At 42.1% G+C, this 16,490-nt stretch overlaps 1 protein-coding gene across 5 annotated transcripts in view; it reads right to left on the minus strand.

The window, feature by feature from the left end:
- Positions 1-16,490, minus strand: part of PLOD2 (procollagen-lysine,2-oxoglutarate 5-dioxygenase 2) — a 302,336-nt gene that overhangs the window by 259,508 nt on the left and 26,338 nt on the right. The window contains exon 1 of one of the 5 annotated variants that reach the window (XM_036349578.1): positions 15,512-15,527. The exons of the other annotated variants lie outside the window; for them this stretch is intronic. The gene's annotated coding sequence lies outside the window, so the exon portion shown is untranslated. Of the gene's footprint in view, positions 1-15,511; positions 15,528-16,490 lie in introns of those variants that run through there. 5 annotated transcript variants of the gene reach the window in all.

A 16,490-nucleotide genomic window follows, 5' to 3' on the forward strand; every position in this document is an offset into this window, starting at 1 on the left:
CTCAGCTCAACAAGCAGTAGCTGTTCTGAACTTCTTCCTAGAGGTTTAGCACTAAGACTTTCCTTGCACCATTTCTGTTGTATGGGCCTGTTTTTCAACACTAGTACTCCACTGAATAAATACCTGGATAACAACATTATAGCCATAAAAATACTACTACATAAAATATTAATAATGGTAATTATTAAAGTAGCTGTAAAATAGTCATCGAAATCTCTTAAGGAAGGTCCAATCCATGTAAAACAAGAGTGAGAATGTGAAGAATGGCAAGCAGAATGTATTCCTAATTGATGCAGGCTTAGCCAAATTTAAACTTTTAACAGGAAAAATATTAACTCCCCTGTTCCTATCACATTCCCCCCATATCCAATCTATATGCAAATTTTCTCAGCATTATAGAATCCAGCCTTACCAAACTACCTTCTCTGGGCCTGGCCTACATCTGGGCCCTATCCTTTCTTCCCTGAACTACTGAAATGGCCTCCTTGCATTACCTTGCCCACTTCAATCCACTTTCACACTGCCACTACAGCGACACTACACTCCAGCAGTTGAGGGCTACAATGTACAGCTGAGTAGCTGTACTGCACATAGCCACCCAGCAAAGGGCCAAAGGGGAGAATGAGGCTGAAATCCAGGCCCTTCTCCATTCAGAGGAGGTAACTCATTCTAATCCACAGAGATCTTGTCCCTTTTTTCCTCAGAATATTCCAATGGTTTCCTTCTTATTCTCAAATTCCAACTCCTTACCATAGTCTCCAAGTCCCTCAGAGACCCGATCCTGACTGTCATTCTGATTTCTTTAACCACCAGCCCCTTCCAATCCCTACTGCAGGGTCACATCAAGCACTGGCTGCCTGTAATGCTGCTTCTCCCAGCAACAACACCTCCTTTTCAAATCCCTGTTCAAATGGAACCAGTATGAAAAGCCTCCCTTGAAAACAGTCCCTAAAACAGTGATGGCGAACCTATGACACGTGTGTCAGAGGTGACACGCGAACTCATTTTTTTGGTTGATTTTTCTTTGTTAAATGGCATTTAAATATATAAAATAAATATCAAAAATATAAATCTTTGTTTTACTATGGTTGCAAATATCAAAAAATTTCTATATGTGACACGGCACCAGAGTTAGTTAAGTTAGGGTTTTTCAAAATGCTGACACGCCAAGCTCAAAAGGTTCGCCATCACTGACCTAAAACAACCTTTCCAAATTCAGCACTCTCACCCCTAATCCTATTTTATTTTTCTTCTTAGGACTTGCATCTACCGAGTACATCTGTTTAACATCCTTTTTAATGCCACTAGAATGTAAGTTCCATTGACATGAATATGCAACTCACAGAAAAAAAATAGCAGTGACAAAAAAGTAAAGAAATAAATCGCTATATATTTTAAAAAATTAAAAAGGAGGATAAAGAAAATCACACGCTATTTTTCTCTAAAATTGGAAAACATTTCTTTTAAAAATAGTGCTGCTGAGAAGTTTATACAACAGACCACATGGTACCATACTGGTGTAGCAACTTGGTAATAAAGAACAAGAGATATAAGAATTCATATTCTTTGATTCTAATACTTTGTTCCTTGGACCTATCCTGTAAAAATGGAAACCAAATTCATTTTGAAGAACATCCCTACAATGTTATTTTGTTAATACAAAATAGTAAACTGTATTCCAAAAATAGGATAATGGTTATACAAATTATGGTATAATCCAATGACAAACATTAACATGTTACTTAAAAATCATGACTTGAAGAGTATGTGAAGCCATGTGAAAATAATTACAATATAATGTTTTATGACTAAGGTAAAATACAAACTACTTCTTTGTGCTTATAAATAAGTGCATGTATCCTGATTTTATAAAGAAAGCATACAAACATATATGAACAGGGGAAAAAAGAAAAAGTACTCTCACAATGTTTTACATTGTTTATCAATGATAACGAGATTATGAACAAATTTAATTTACTCTTCTTAAATGTCTTCATTTTTAGTTATAAACAAGTTTTATACTGAAACCAAAAATACGATTTTTAGAAGTTATACTATCTTCATGAAGTCTACTATATCATAGTGCTTAACTGATTCTTACCGGTGCCTCAACATTCTTACAGGATATCTGTAATTTCTTACTGTAGCATTCAGAATGATTTACAGATGAAAATCATTATTAGAAAGAGCTAAACTGACTGTATACTGGGCACATGTTATTATATTGGGTACACACCATAAAAATAAATCCAGATTCAAAGATTTATTTTTATCTTCACCAAAATAAAAGCAAACACTTTTATATGTATCATTTTAAACACACACAAAAAACAAAAAGCTAAGATTCCCATGGTAGCATATTAAACAATTAAATGTACATATTATTTAATCGATCCCATCCATTCCCAATCTAACTTTATTTGTTTATTCATTTTAATATTGAAATATGTGTACTTACCAACTGAACTTGTCATAAACAATAAGCAAAACAAATATAATTTAAAAATAAATAAATGCCACATGTAGTTGAGAAGAATCCAGAGAAGGCAAGTAAAATGAACCAACATTTGCATGTCCCAATTCCAAATACTTTTGAGGAAGACCAACATTCTAATTCTAACACAAGACACTCCTCTGTAGATTTGCTCAGCAGAAGTTTCAGCCACAAGTTTATTTATAGTTTCTGCTATAAGCAAAGAAACTATAAAAGTAAAGAAAGGATTACACAAAAAGAAGACTTTCAAATAAAAAATATTAGAAATAAATCTATAATTATGAAGTATAGTTATGGTGATCTATAAAGTTTTCTTTTGTACTTTTTCTGTCATGAATACTTAAGAAATGAAGTTCAATTAAATCATTCCTTCCTAAATGAGTCAGAATTTCTTCTTATCTCTGACCTTCTCAAATTCCAGAAGCCTTGAGTAAACCCCAGTTGTTTCATCTCAGAAAAGTGACTGAAGCTAGTCAAATATTTACTGAAAATTAAGTGTTGTAAAAGATGAAAGCACTAGAAAATAAGAAAATGACTAAGTAGCTGAAAGTCAAACAAACACTATAAAATTGTAATTAGAGATGAGCTACACTATCCTGTCCCCCACATAAGTGAAGATCCTCTGGCCAAAAAAAAAAAAAAAAAAAAAGGAGGATGAGGAGAGATAAATTCCTATTAGTGGCCTCTAGTTTTGTAGTTTTATCTCATTTTCCTCATAACTATCTTCAATAGATGTTCTTCTGAAACTTGAGAAAGCATTCAATAATCTTAAAACTTTATAAACAGACACCATGTTAATAAGTAGAGTATGTTTTTCATGAAAACTGAGCCCATAACTGTTTCCCTACTATCAAAAACATAACATTTTAAAATTACTGAGTGAATTGTAAAGCTTCAAGAACAATACTGAAGAAAGAAAGTCATGGAAAAATACAGATATTAAAGCTATATTCCCCAACTCCTTCAGAACTAAGCTTCTAAATGAAAACTATGCCCCTTCTTTGAGGTGCAGTTGTATGATTTTGGAAGACAAGACTGTCCTCTCCCCACTACTTTTGGCCATTTCTATTGGTAACCATGTTCAGAATATGTGAGGTCACTCTCCATTAGTGTTCCAGTCTTCTATTTTGTATAGGGAAGAAGAGAGGAACTGAGGGATGGAGGGAGGCAGACAGACACAGAGGGAGAAAGACAGACACATTGCAGAGGCAGTAGCTAGATTCTGCTTTTTGGAGTCTAGTCACCAGCTTCCTGATCCCTGAATTACATTTATAGAAAATTCATAACACAGCAGTTCTACTGGAGGGCTACTGAGTCCCCAATTAGAATTAAGGTAGTAACCTCCTCTGCTGTTTTAGGAGTCAATGATGAGTCTCAGGCTAAAGCCTTTCAAGTAATTATGTAAGCCTGTAATTCTGGCTCCAGATATCTAAAATGGCTTTTCTTTGCCCTGGCCAGTGTGGTTCAGTTAGTTGGGCTTCAACCTGTGCATTGAAAGGTTGTTGGTTCGATTCCTGCCTGGGTTGCAGGCTCAATCCCCAGTGTGGGGCATGCAGGAGGCAGCTAATCGATGTATAGCTCTCACATCAATGTTTCTGTCTTCTCCCTTCCTCTCTCTCTAAAAATCAATTAACTGCTAAAAAATTAAATTAAGTAAAATGGCTTCTCTTTGCTGAATGGCACCCAGACAGACATAGGTGTCCACTTGTCTTGTTAGCTGCAACCAGGGTGAGCCATGGGTTACCTGACTACCCCTCTGTAGGGCGTACAAACTTCCAGAGCTAGTCAACAAAACAGTACAGTACTGGCATAGTAACAGACAAATACATCAATGAAATGAAATCAAGAGCCCAAAATAAACCCATGCATATATGGTTACTAATATTTGACAAGAGAGCCAAGAATAGCAATGGAGAGATGATAGTCTTTTCAATAAATGGTGCTGAGATAATTGGATATTCACATGTAAAAGAATGAAACTAGACCCATGTCTTACACCACTCACAAAAATTAATTCAAATGGATTAAAGGCTTAAATGCAAGACCTAAGACCATGAAACTCCTAGAAGAAAACATAGTAATAAAGCTCCTCAATATGGATCTTGGCAATGACTTTTTGGTTAAGCAACAAAGTCAAAAATAAACAAGGGGGGGTGGGGGTGACATCAAACTAAAACAACTTTTTTTTTTTAAATTAAATCTTTACTGTTCAGATTATTACATTTGTTCCTCTTTTTTCCCCCCCATAATTCCCCTCCTCCCAGTTCCCGCCCCACCCTCCGCACTCACTCCCCACCCACTGTCCTCATCCATAGGTGCACGATTTTTGTCCAGTCTCTTCCCGCATCTCCCACACCCCTTTCCCCCCCAAGAATAGTCAGTCCATTCCCTTTCTATGTCCCTGATTCTATTATAATCACCAGTTCATTCTGTTCATCAGATTATTTATTCACTTGATTCTTAGATTCACTTGTTGATAGATGCATATTTGTTGTTCATAATTTGTATCTTTACCTTTTTCTTCTTCTTCCTCTTCTTAAAGGATACCTTTCAGCATTTCATATAATCCTGGTTTGGTGGTGATGAACTCCTTTAGCTTTTCCTTATCTGTGAAGCTCTTTATCTGACCTTCAATTCAGAATGATAGCTTTGCTGGATAAAGTAATCTTGGTTGTAGGTTCTTGGTATTCATCACTTTGAATATTTCTTGCCACTCCCTTCTGGCCTGCAAAGTTTCTGTTGAGAAATCAGCTGACAGTCGTATGGATATTCCCTTGTAGGTAACTGAGTTTCTTTCTCTTGCTGTTTTTAAGATTCTCTCTTTATCTTTTGCTCTTGGCATTTTAATTATGATGTGTCTTGGTGTGGTCCTCTTTGGATTCCTTTTGTTTGGGGTTCTCTGCGTTTCTTGGACCTGTAAGTCCATTTCTTTCACCAGGTGGGGGAAGTTTTCTGTTATTATTTCTTCAAATAGGTGTTCAATATCTTGCTCTCTCTCATCTTCTGGCACCCCTATAATTCTGATGTTGGTACGCTTGAAGCTGTCCCAGAGGCTCCTTACACTATCCTCGCATTTTTGGATTCTTTTTTCATTTTGCTTTTCCGGTTGGGTGTTTTTTGCTTCCTCGCATTTCAAATCATTGACTTGATTCTTGCGCTCCTCTGGTCTGCTGTCGGGAGTCTGTATAATATTCGTTATTTCAGCCCGTGTATGCTTAATTTCTAGTTGGTTCCCCAATATAACATCGAGGGTCTCATTAGTTTTCTTGTAGATCTCATTAAGTTTATCGGCGGCTTCTAAACAGTTCTTGAGAGACCTTAAAAGCGTGGTTCTGAACTCTATATCTTCCATTGACAATTTTGTCCTGTTTCTTTGTCTCCGCATTTTGTTATGCTTCCTTGGTGCACCCCCTAGTGGTCTTTGTTCGAAGTCTTATAGTTAAACCTTGATTGTTGTAGCTAATACCAGGGAGGGTTTGACCTCCAGGCCAAGTGGCTATGAGAATCAGCTGTGTCAGCAGTGAGAGAACTTCTGTCCTCTAGGGAGGTGCTAATCTGGCATTTGCCTGAGGCTATCCGGCAAATGCCTCTGTGCAGGGCTTGGGCGGGGCGGGTCGCACAGGATCAACAGGGTGGGCCGGAGAGAGCAGTTATGGCGGCTCTCAGTTCTGTCCTCAGGGGCTCTGCCTCTCTGAGTCCCAGCACCCGCTGCACACCTCAGAGAGAAAGCTGCACTCGCTCTGACCGAAGCCAGACAGTCCCGCTTCTCCCGTTTGAGTCTGGGTCCCTAAAGACTCGCCTGTATCTGGAGCTCAGAGTCTGCGACTCCCTCCCGATTGAAAACGCCAACCGCGCCCTCCGCCGCCAGCCCTCTCCCCGCACTCCGCACCTCAGAATTTGACTTCAGCACTGCGCCTCCTCTGAGTGTCCGTATGCGTTTCTCTTTCCTCCTAGTTGTAGGACTTCCACTCAGCCAGCGTTCCTGTGGTTCTGGGTGATGTGGGTTCTGTTTTTTAGTTTCACTTTTGAAGGCAGCAAACTCCGGTGTTAACCTATGCCGCCATCTTGGTTCTCCCTAAAACAACTTTTAAATAGTAAAAGAAACCATCAGCCCAACCAGCGTGGCCCAATGGTTGAGCGTTGACCTATGAACCAGGAGGCCATGGTTTAATTCCAGTTAGGGCACATGCCTGAGTTTCGGGCTCCATCCCCAGTAATGACTGGATCAATGATTCCCATCATTGATGTTTCCCTCTCCCCCTCCCTGTCCCCCTCCCTCTCCCTCTCCCTCTCCCTCTCCCCCTCCCTCTCCCTCTCCCTCTCCCTTTCTCCCTCCCTCTCCCCCTCCCTCTCCCTCTCCCTCTATCTGTCCCTCTCCTCCTCCCTCTCTCTCTGCTCCTCCCCCCTCCCTCCCTCTCCACCTTCCTCTCCCTCTCCCTCCCTCTCTGAAATCAAGAAAATAAATAAAATTTTTTTTTTTTAAAAAAAGAAACCTATGGAATGAGAAAACAATATTTTCAAACCACACATTTGATAAGAGTTAATATCTATAGTATATAAGAAACTCATACAATACGATAGCAAAAAAAAACAAAAACCCAACACACAAAACAAGCCAATTTAATCATGGGCTAAGGATGTGAACTGACATTTCTTCAAAAACATACAAATAGTCAATAGGAAGATAAAACAAAGTTCAACATCTCTAGTGCTCAGGAAAATACAAATTAAAACCACAATGAGATATTACCTCACACCTATCAGAATGGCTATCATCAATAAATCAACAAACAAAAAGTTGTTGGCAAGATGTGGAGAACAGGTAACCCTCATGCACTGCTGGTGGGAATGTAAGTTGCTGCAGCCACTATGGAAAACAGTATGGAGGCCCCTCAAATTTAAAAATATAATTACCACATGATCCAGTAATTCCACTTCTAGGAATATATCCAAAGGAAACAAAAACACTAACTCAAATAGATAGATAACTGCTCCATGTTCATAGCAGCATTACTTACAATAGCTGAGACATGGAAACAACTTAAGTATCTATAGATGGATGAATGGATAAAGAAGCCATGGTATACATACAATTGAATATTATTCAGCCATTTAAACAACAAGGAAATCATTTGTGACAACATGGATGTGAGACAGGGTAGTAAGAAGCTAGAGAAATTCCTTGAAAAGTGGAATAAGGGGAACTGAGACAAAATAATTAGACAAGGCCAAATAATTTGAGCAATTTACATTCAGCTAATAAATTACAAGGTTTATCTTCCCTAACCAAGGAGACAGGATAAATGGTTTACATATTCCAAACCATCATGGGGCAGATTGGTCTCAGTCCCAGTCCCTCTTCAGTAATGTTCTTTAACCAGAAAATAACCTGGTCCCTGTATACACATATTTTAATGAATCAGCACATTGAAGGACACATTTGAGAAGCTAATGAATATTATGTTAAGACCCTCCCTTGATATCTCTCCTAGGATTCCACCAGCCAAGGAAAGATAAAAAGCTTCAAGACTAAAGATCCACAACCTGCTCTTGTGCTCTTCCTCCCGGGAGCAGGCCCACACCTTTCCCTTCCCTCACTTTCTGCCCCACACACATGCATCTCCTAAACTCTAAGGGACCTGCTAAGACTTGCAACCAATGGAAAGCAGCAGTTCGTCTGGGCTTTCTTCCTGAACTTGTCTCCAAGGTCCCCTTCTCTCTCTAACTTCCCAAACAGCTTACTTCTGACACTGTGACTTTAATTTTTCAGAAAGCCAAAGCAGCCTCGCCTTGGCTTTCTCCTGTTACTTCTTCTATTCTAAGCCCTTCTTTCATTTGACTGTCCTCAGTAATACACATACTCTACCTACAGCATGCTCTCACAAGAGCATGCCCATGCCTTGTATTATTGATGCTTTTATCCTAAACTCTAAGGGACACCAAGACATGTGCAATCAGGGGAGCTTGACCTGGGCTAACCCCTGAGCCTGTCTTTTCTCTGAGTTTCTCCTATTGCTTCTCCAACCTTAAGCCCTTCCTTTGTTTCACTGTCCCCAGCTTTAATAAATATACTCTCAAAATCACCTGGACTCCTATTGTGAAATCTTTCCTACACGAAGTCAAGAACCCACACACTACCCACAAATTCTAGGCAGACCAGTCCTGGGCCCACACCCAGTCAAGTAACAGATGGACTTTGAAGACATTTTGCTAAGTGAAATAAATCAGACAGAGAAAGATACTTAAGTACTGTAATGATCTCGCTTATATGAGAAATCTAAAAGAAAAAAAAAGTAATAAAAAAAGAGATCAGACTTGTTTCCAGAGATGAATGATGAGGGAGGGAGAATTGGAAAAAGTGGTCTAAAGGTATAAACTTCTAGTTATCTAATCTAATAATAGACAAACATGGTAATTGACCATACCTCCGCTACACTTCTTATTGGCTAATCAGCAGGATATGCAAATTAACCCAACCAAGATGGCGGCTGCGAGCAGGAGGCTTGCTTGCTCCAGTGATGGAGGAAGCCAAGCTTCCTCCCTGCTGCAGCCAGGCTCTGAGCTCCACTCTAAGCAACAAAGTTGCAATTATAGAAGTTAAACAAAGCCCAGATACCTGCTTTCAGCAGGCCGTGGCCTCAGAGCTGGAATGGCAACAAAGTTTCAATTATAGAAGGTAAATAAATCCCAGAATAAAAAACAAGAAAAAAAGGAGAGGCTGGGAGCTTCAGTCGCTGGCTTGGCCAGCCTGAAAACAGCCCTCAGCCCCTCATCCAGACTGGCCAGGCACCCCAGTGGGGGCCCCCACCCTAAAGGGGGTGCAGGCAGCCTGAAAACAGCCATCAGCCCCTCATCCAGGCTGGCCAGGCACCCAAGAGGGACCCCCACCCTGATCTGGGACACCCTTCAGGGCAAACCAGCCGGCCCCCACCTATGCACCAGGCCTCTATCCTATATAGTAAAAGGGTAATATGCAAACTGACCCTAACAGCAGAAAGACTGGGAATGACTGGTCACTATGACACACACTGACCACCAGGGAGCAGATGCTCAATGCAGGAGCTGCCCTCTGGTGGTCAGTGAGCTCCCACATGGAGGAGCTCTGCTCAGCCACAAGCCAGGCTGATAGCTGCCAGTACAGTGGTGGTGGTGGGAGCCTCTCCTGCCTCCTCAGCAGCGCTAAGGATGTCCGACTGCAGCTTAGGTCTGCTCCCCGCTGGCAAGTGGAGATTCCCCGAGGGCTGCCGGGCTGCCAGAGGGATGTCTGATTCCCAGCTTAGGCCCAATCCCCCGAGGAGCAGGCCTAAGCCAGCAGCTGGTCATCCCCTGAGGGTTCCCAGACTGTGAGAGGGCACAGGCCAGGCTGAGGGACCCCCCACCTCTGAATGCAAAAATTTTTGTGCACCGGGCCTCTAGTCTATACTAATAAAAAGGTAATATGCTAATTAGACCGGACATTTTCTGGATGATCTTCTGGATAAAGTCGCTGCTGCGAGAGCTGAGGCAAGCCCTGGGAGGGCCCATCGCAGAGCCCCAGCTGGGTGGACAGGACCTCCCTCTGTGCAGCATTGATCACAGAGCCCTGGCAAGGTGGGCAGGGCGGGCAGGGCCTCCCTGTGGGCGGCTATCAATGGCAGAGGCCAGGCTGAGTGGGAAGGACCTCCCTCTGCTCTGTGATTGATTACAGGCCAGGCCTAGGGATCATACCCATGCACAAATTTACTGTGCTGGGCCTCTGGTCTATACTAATAAAAGGGCAATATGCTAATTAGACTGGGTCAACTGAACATCTTCTGGACATCCGACTTCTTTCTGGACAAAGCCACGGTGGCGGGGGCCAAAGCAGAGGTGATTAGGGGCTATCAGGCCGGCAGGCAGAGATGGTTAGGAGTGATCAGGCAGGCAAGCAGAGGCTGTTACAGGTGATCTGGCAGGCAGGCAGGTGAGCAGTTAGGAGCCAGCGGTCCCAGATTGTGAGAGGGATGTCCCAGATTGGAAAGGGTGCAGGCCAGGCTGAGGGACACCTCCCCCCCCATGCACGAATTTCATGCACTGGGCCTCTAGTCTATAATAATAAAAACATAATATGCTAATTAGACCAGACATCCTTCCGGACGACCTTCTGGATAAAGCCAGGGCTGCGAGGGAAGCCTGAGTCGCAGATGCCTGCTGGCAGCCAGAGAGAAGCCTGGGTCCCGGGTGCCAGAGGGGAGCCAGTGCTGGCAGCCGGGGTAAGGAAGGCCTACTCTTTTATGAATTTCATGCATCGGGCCTCTAGTAAGACAAGTAAGTGTTAGGGATGTAATGTACAACATGATGACTGTACATTCAGTTTTTTTGATTGGAGAAGTAGGGACTCTAATGAGGGAAAATGTTAAAATAGAACTTTCTTTAAAAGATTCCAGTTCTTAAAAAAGAATTTTTGGTATCATCAAAAACCCCTTTATGAATGGGCAAGATATAGGCCTTAGAAATGATAAGTAGGATTTTGACAGTGGGAGGGACCTGGAAAAACAGATAGGACTTTTAAAAGGTGACATTATGCCCTGGCCTTTGTTGCTCAGTGGTTACAGCATTGGCCCACCCACCAAAGGGTCTCGGGTTCGATTTCCGATCATGAGCAAGTACCTGAGTTCCAGGTTTGATCCTCAGCAATGGTCAGAACTCATGCAGGAGGCAACCAATCAAAGTGTCTCTCTCACATTGATATTTTTCTCTCTCTTTCCCCTCACCCCCCTCCCTTCCACCACTCTCTCTAAAAATCAATGGAAAAATATAATTGGGTGAGAATTACTAAAAAAATAAAAATAAAAAATAAAGATAGTGAAAGCATATTTTGACTGGACAGTGAGGAGACCAGTACCTAAATAGTGCAGCAATTTAACTGGTGTGCTGCAGAATTTTTAAAACATGCAGTACCTGACTATTTAATCAGAGGCACTGACCTCTTTTCCCTTAGACTGTCAAATAAAAATGTGACAACAGCCCACACAACAAGAGCCATCTGGTGTGAGTGAATCAAAGTTATGCCTTTTTTTTTCAGATCAGCAAAACATATTTTTTGGTAGGTTGCAGAATTTTAGTAATTAATTTATGTGTGCCAGGAGATGAAAAAGGCTAAAAATTGCTGATATAGAGTGAAAATTGGGAAATAAGGATAAACAGGATAAATACATTTGGAAATAGGGGAAGCACTGAAAGCTTCTAAGCAGGGCAGTGAAATTAGAACTGCGCCATCAGACTAGAACAGTTTCTCAACCTCGGCTCTACTGATATCAGCGCCAGATAATTATTTCTTGTGAGGGGCATTCTATCACTGTAGGATGTTTTAGCAGGTTCCCTGGCCTCCACCTATTGGATGCCAGAGGTACCCACCATTCATGACCATCAAAATGTTTCTAGACATTATCACATATCTGATGGAGGACAATATTACCTTTGGGTAAGAGCCACAGGACTCAACACAGATTAGTATGAGAAAAACGAGGCAAGGGTAATAATTTAAGATGTAATCACAGCTGACCCTTGAACAACATGGGGGCTGGAGCACCAATCACCATGCAGTCAAAACTCCATATGTAACTTTTGACTCCCCCAAATGACCTTTGGTATCCACAGGGGATTGGTTTATGGAACCCTCAAATACCAAACATATGAATGCTGGAGTCCCTTATATAAAACTAGAGGCCCAGTGCATGAAATTTGTGCATGGAGGGGGGTTCCCCTTAGCCCAGCCTGCACCCTCTCTAGTCCGGGACCCCTTGGAGGATGTCCAACTGCTGGTTTAGGCCAGATTTTGGGGATAGGGCCTAAACTGGCAGTTGGACAACCCTCTCACAATCCTAGTCCACGGGCTCCTAATCGCTCACCTGCCTGCCTGCCTAGTTGCCCCTAATTGCCCTTCCTGCCAGCCTGATAGCCCCTCACTGCCTCTGTGTGCTGGCCTGATCACCCCCAACTGGCCCCCTCTGCTGACCCGGTCACCCCCAACTGCCTCCACTGCTGGCATGATCGCCCCCAACTGCCGCTCCCCCCCCCCGACCCCCCGCTGCTGGCCTTGTTGCCCCATGCAGCCTGCTTGTTCAGTTGTTTGGTCATCCCTCACTAACCCCCCTGCCAGCCTGGTCACCCCACGCAGCCTGCTGTTCAGTCGTTTGGTCGTCCCTCACTAACCCTCCTGTTAGCTTGGTCGTATGCAGCCATCTTGTGAGGGTTTGAGGGTCAATTTGCATATTACCTCTTTATTATATAGGATGATGCAGAATAATGCATACAGTTGCCCTCCACATCTATGGATTCCCAACTGTGGATGGAAAATATTACCTTCAACCTGCAGCCGGTTGAATCCAAAGATGTGAAACCCAGAGATATGGAAAGCCAACCTATTTTCCAGAATTTGTTGGCCAGCCTACACTTTTTCCCCATCATCAACCAAAACACAAGAATTAATTCCATATATTCTTGGTTTCACTTTAGAAAAATGCTAATTAGAAGTTCACTGTTTAAAATAATAACAATAGTTAGCAGCATTTATTGAACAATTTCTGTTTGCAGACCCTGTACTAAGCTTTTCACTGGAATTGTCACATTTAACCCTCAAATCAACTCTAGAAGGCAATCACCATTAGAAAGAAACTATAACTCAGAGAGATAAGTAAATTACTCCAAGAATAATCAGCAAATTAGAGATGCAATCTGTTGTTTTTTTCTCACTGAGGACTTTTTATTGATTTTAGAGAGGAAGGGAGAGGAAGAAAGAGAGAAACATGGATTGGTTGCCTCCCATACCCACATGCCTGAACCCAAAACCTAGGTATATGCTCTGATCAAAAATTTAACCTGCAAACCTTTGGGTGTACTGGACCATGCTCCAACCAACTGTGCTACACCAGCCAGAGCAGAGATGAGATTTAGATTCAGACTACTGGATTCTAAAACCCCAACCCCTTATGCATTACCCTACACCAGTGGTTGGCAAACCGTGGCTCACAAGCCACATGCGGCTCTTTGGCCATTGAGTGTGGCTCTTCCACAAAATACCATGTGCGGGCGCACACGTACAGTGCGATTGAAACTTCGTGGCCCATGTGTAGAAGTCGGTTTTCGGCCTGGGCGAGTCTATTTTGAAGAAATGGTGTTAGAAGAAGTGGAGGGTGTTGGTCGGTTGGGCGACGGGAGACACAGCAGAGGCGGGCCGCAGGATATGCAGCGTGGGGGAGGTACATTGTTTTGAGGTACATTCGCTGAGGTTGACCCCTTCCAACTCTCCCATCCACACTCGTCTATCTGAAACAAGTATACAAGATGAGTGTGGATGGGAGAGTTGGAAGGGGTCAACCTCAGCGAATGTACCTCAATCAGATTGAGGACATTTTTAGCAAAGGTCAGCTTAGGAGGACCCTAATTAAGTTAATAACAATGTACCTACCTATATAGTTTAAGTTTAAAAAATTTGGCTCTCAAAAGAAATTTCAATCGTTGTACTGTTGATATTTGGCTCTGTTGACTCAGATTGCTGACCACTGCCCTACACTATCTCCCACAGGGCATCTTTCATAATTAGCATGCAAGCTGTTTATGAGCATCTGGCCCTAAAATAAACCATGTATACCAATAAGCTGACAAGTCCATATAGACCTTTAATTCACAGTTAGAAGTATCTAGCCTTCTTCCTATATGGCAAACTCTCTCTGACTAGATCTAAAAAGCAAACACTCTCTTCTATACTATTTCTGCAGTTGCCCTAAGGTCTGAAGAGCAAAGTAGCATCTTCCTCAAATTCTTAATAATATATTCAGGATTAAAGTGAGACCAATACAGCTTTACATATAATTCAAAGCATAACAGACTTGTACCTCAACTTACAAATACCAAGCGATGTGAAGTACCCTCTTCCACAATAAAATATATCCATGGTTGGCACCACTGTCATAGTGTCTATATCTCTGAACCTCTGCTGATCACCAAGGCAACTAGCTAACCCCTTCAACCATATGAAAAGCAAATTCAGTACCACACACTATCTCAGTGTGCATGTCCTGCCAGAGTCAACACACATTGGACTGCAGGCTGGGAGGCATGGAATGGAAGGAATGGCTGAGATATATAATTTATTATGGTTACTATGAAATACTATGCCATTAGTTAGCATAACCTTGATCAATAAATCCCTAGCATGAAGCTACTCATACCATATCTCTGCTTAGGGCATGTCCAATTTTACATGAGTAATCTTCCCATTTGCCAGCATTTGGGGCAGTGGCTTCTAGTTTTGGTTTTTCTGAACTAATTGTTTGAACCCATTTAGATCACATCTATAATAATAAAAGCATAATATGGTAATTAGACTGGACATTCTTCTGGACGAAGCTGGGGCTGCGAGGGAAGCCCAGGTCCCGGCTGCCTTTCTTCATTGTAAATAAAGAAAGAACCAGACAAAGTCTATGAAACATCTGTTTGCAAACATTGGACAACTGGCAATGCAGAATTTTGATCACTGAGAGAAGGAAAACAAAGGGAGAGAGCCCTAATATGTATGTTCCTGATTTTCTGCCTGGAGAAACTTTCTGGATCATACATAGTACATGGAAGGGGATTCTAAACAAAACATGGTGGTCTCACTGAGTTGGGGAAACAGATCGGGGATCAGGGAGGCTGCAGTGGCTGGACTTTGTGGGCCAGTGTATCAGAGAGAAGGGCATTGCCAAGATAAAGAGCCCCAAACATCTGCATGGGCTCTCATTGAGTCTCTAGCTGAATACTGTGCCCTGCATATTTAGAACGAGATTTCAAGTGGTTGGTCAAAGAACAATTACTGAGAACAGAACAAACTACTAGGAAGCTATAGGCTAAACAAGTACCAGCACTAACAAAGAATTGAGAAATGATAGAGTTCTGACCCCACACAGTAATGAGACCTTTTTGAATATCCAGTACAGTTAACAGAGACCCCACAAGGGCCATGCCTTCATATTAAGGCTAAATAGCCCTAGATTAAAGGCCACCATAAGTACATACCAACAGAGCTTAAATTCAAGTCTTGAAAGCTGATCTGCAGGCAATTTAACTGTCTTCCAAGTAAAGCTGCTCTTTAAGAGAAGAACAAAAAATTTAGACACTTAGCAATTACTGGGAAGAAGGAGGAAAGTGGGAAAGTGGGAATCAAAATGAGCAAATATAAATAGACTAAAAAAAACAATAATGATCAAAAGCAGACAAGAATTTTAGACAGCTATTACAAAAATGTTGAGGCACTTAAAGGAAAGCATGAACATAATAAAGAGATAAATAGAAAATATAGAAAAGAGCAAAGTGTACCCTAGATGGTTTGGCTCAGTGGATTGAGCATAAGCCCATGGACTGAAGGGTCCCGGGTTTGATTCCCATTCAAAGGCATATGCCTGGGTTGCTGGTTTGATCCCCAGTGGGGGGCATTGCAGCCAATCACTGATTCTCTCTCGTCATTGATGCTTCTATATCTCTTTCCTTCTCCCTTTCTCTCTGAAATAAAAATATATATAAAATTTAAAAAAAGAGCAAAGTGCAACTTCTAGAAATAAAAGACCTTCCTATCCAATAATAGACAAACATGGTAATTAACCATAACTTCGCTACCCTCCTCATTGGCTAATCAGGGTGATATGCAAATTAACTGCCAACCAAGATGGCGGCCAGCAGCCAGGCAGCTGAAGCGAACAGGAGGCTTGGTTGCTCCAGTGATGGAGGAAGCCAAGGTTCCCCGCCTGCCGCTGTCGGCCTCTGAGCTGCCCTCTAAGAAACAATGTTGCAATTATAGAAGCTAAACAAACCCCATGCTTTCAGCCAGCCAGCCTGAGCTGGAGTTGCAACAGTGTTTCAATTATACAAGCCAAACAAACCAAGGTCTCAGAGCTAAAGCCACTCTCAGCTCCAGTGACAGCCATAGAAGGTAAATAAATCCCAGAATAAAAAAAAAAGAAAAAAAGGAGAGGTTGGGCGCTTCAGTCACCTGCCAGCC

This window comes from Myotis myotis, unplaced genomic scaffold (genome assembly GCF_014108235.1).
Source record: "Myotis myotis isolate mMyoMyo1 unplaced genomic scaffold, mMyoMyo1.p scaffold_m19_p_2, whole genome shotgun sequence".
Taxonomy (NCBI): domain Eukaryota; kingdom Metazoa; phylum Chordata; class Mammalia; order Chiroptera; family Vespertilionidae; genus Myotis; species Myotis myotis.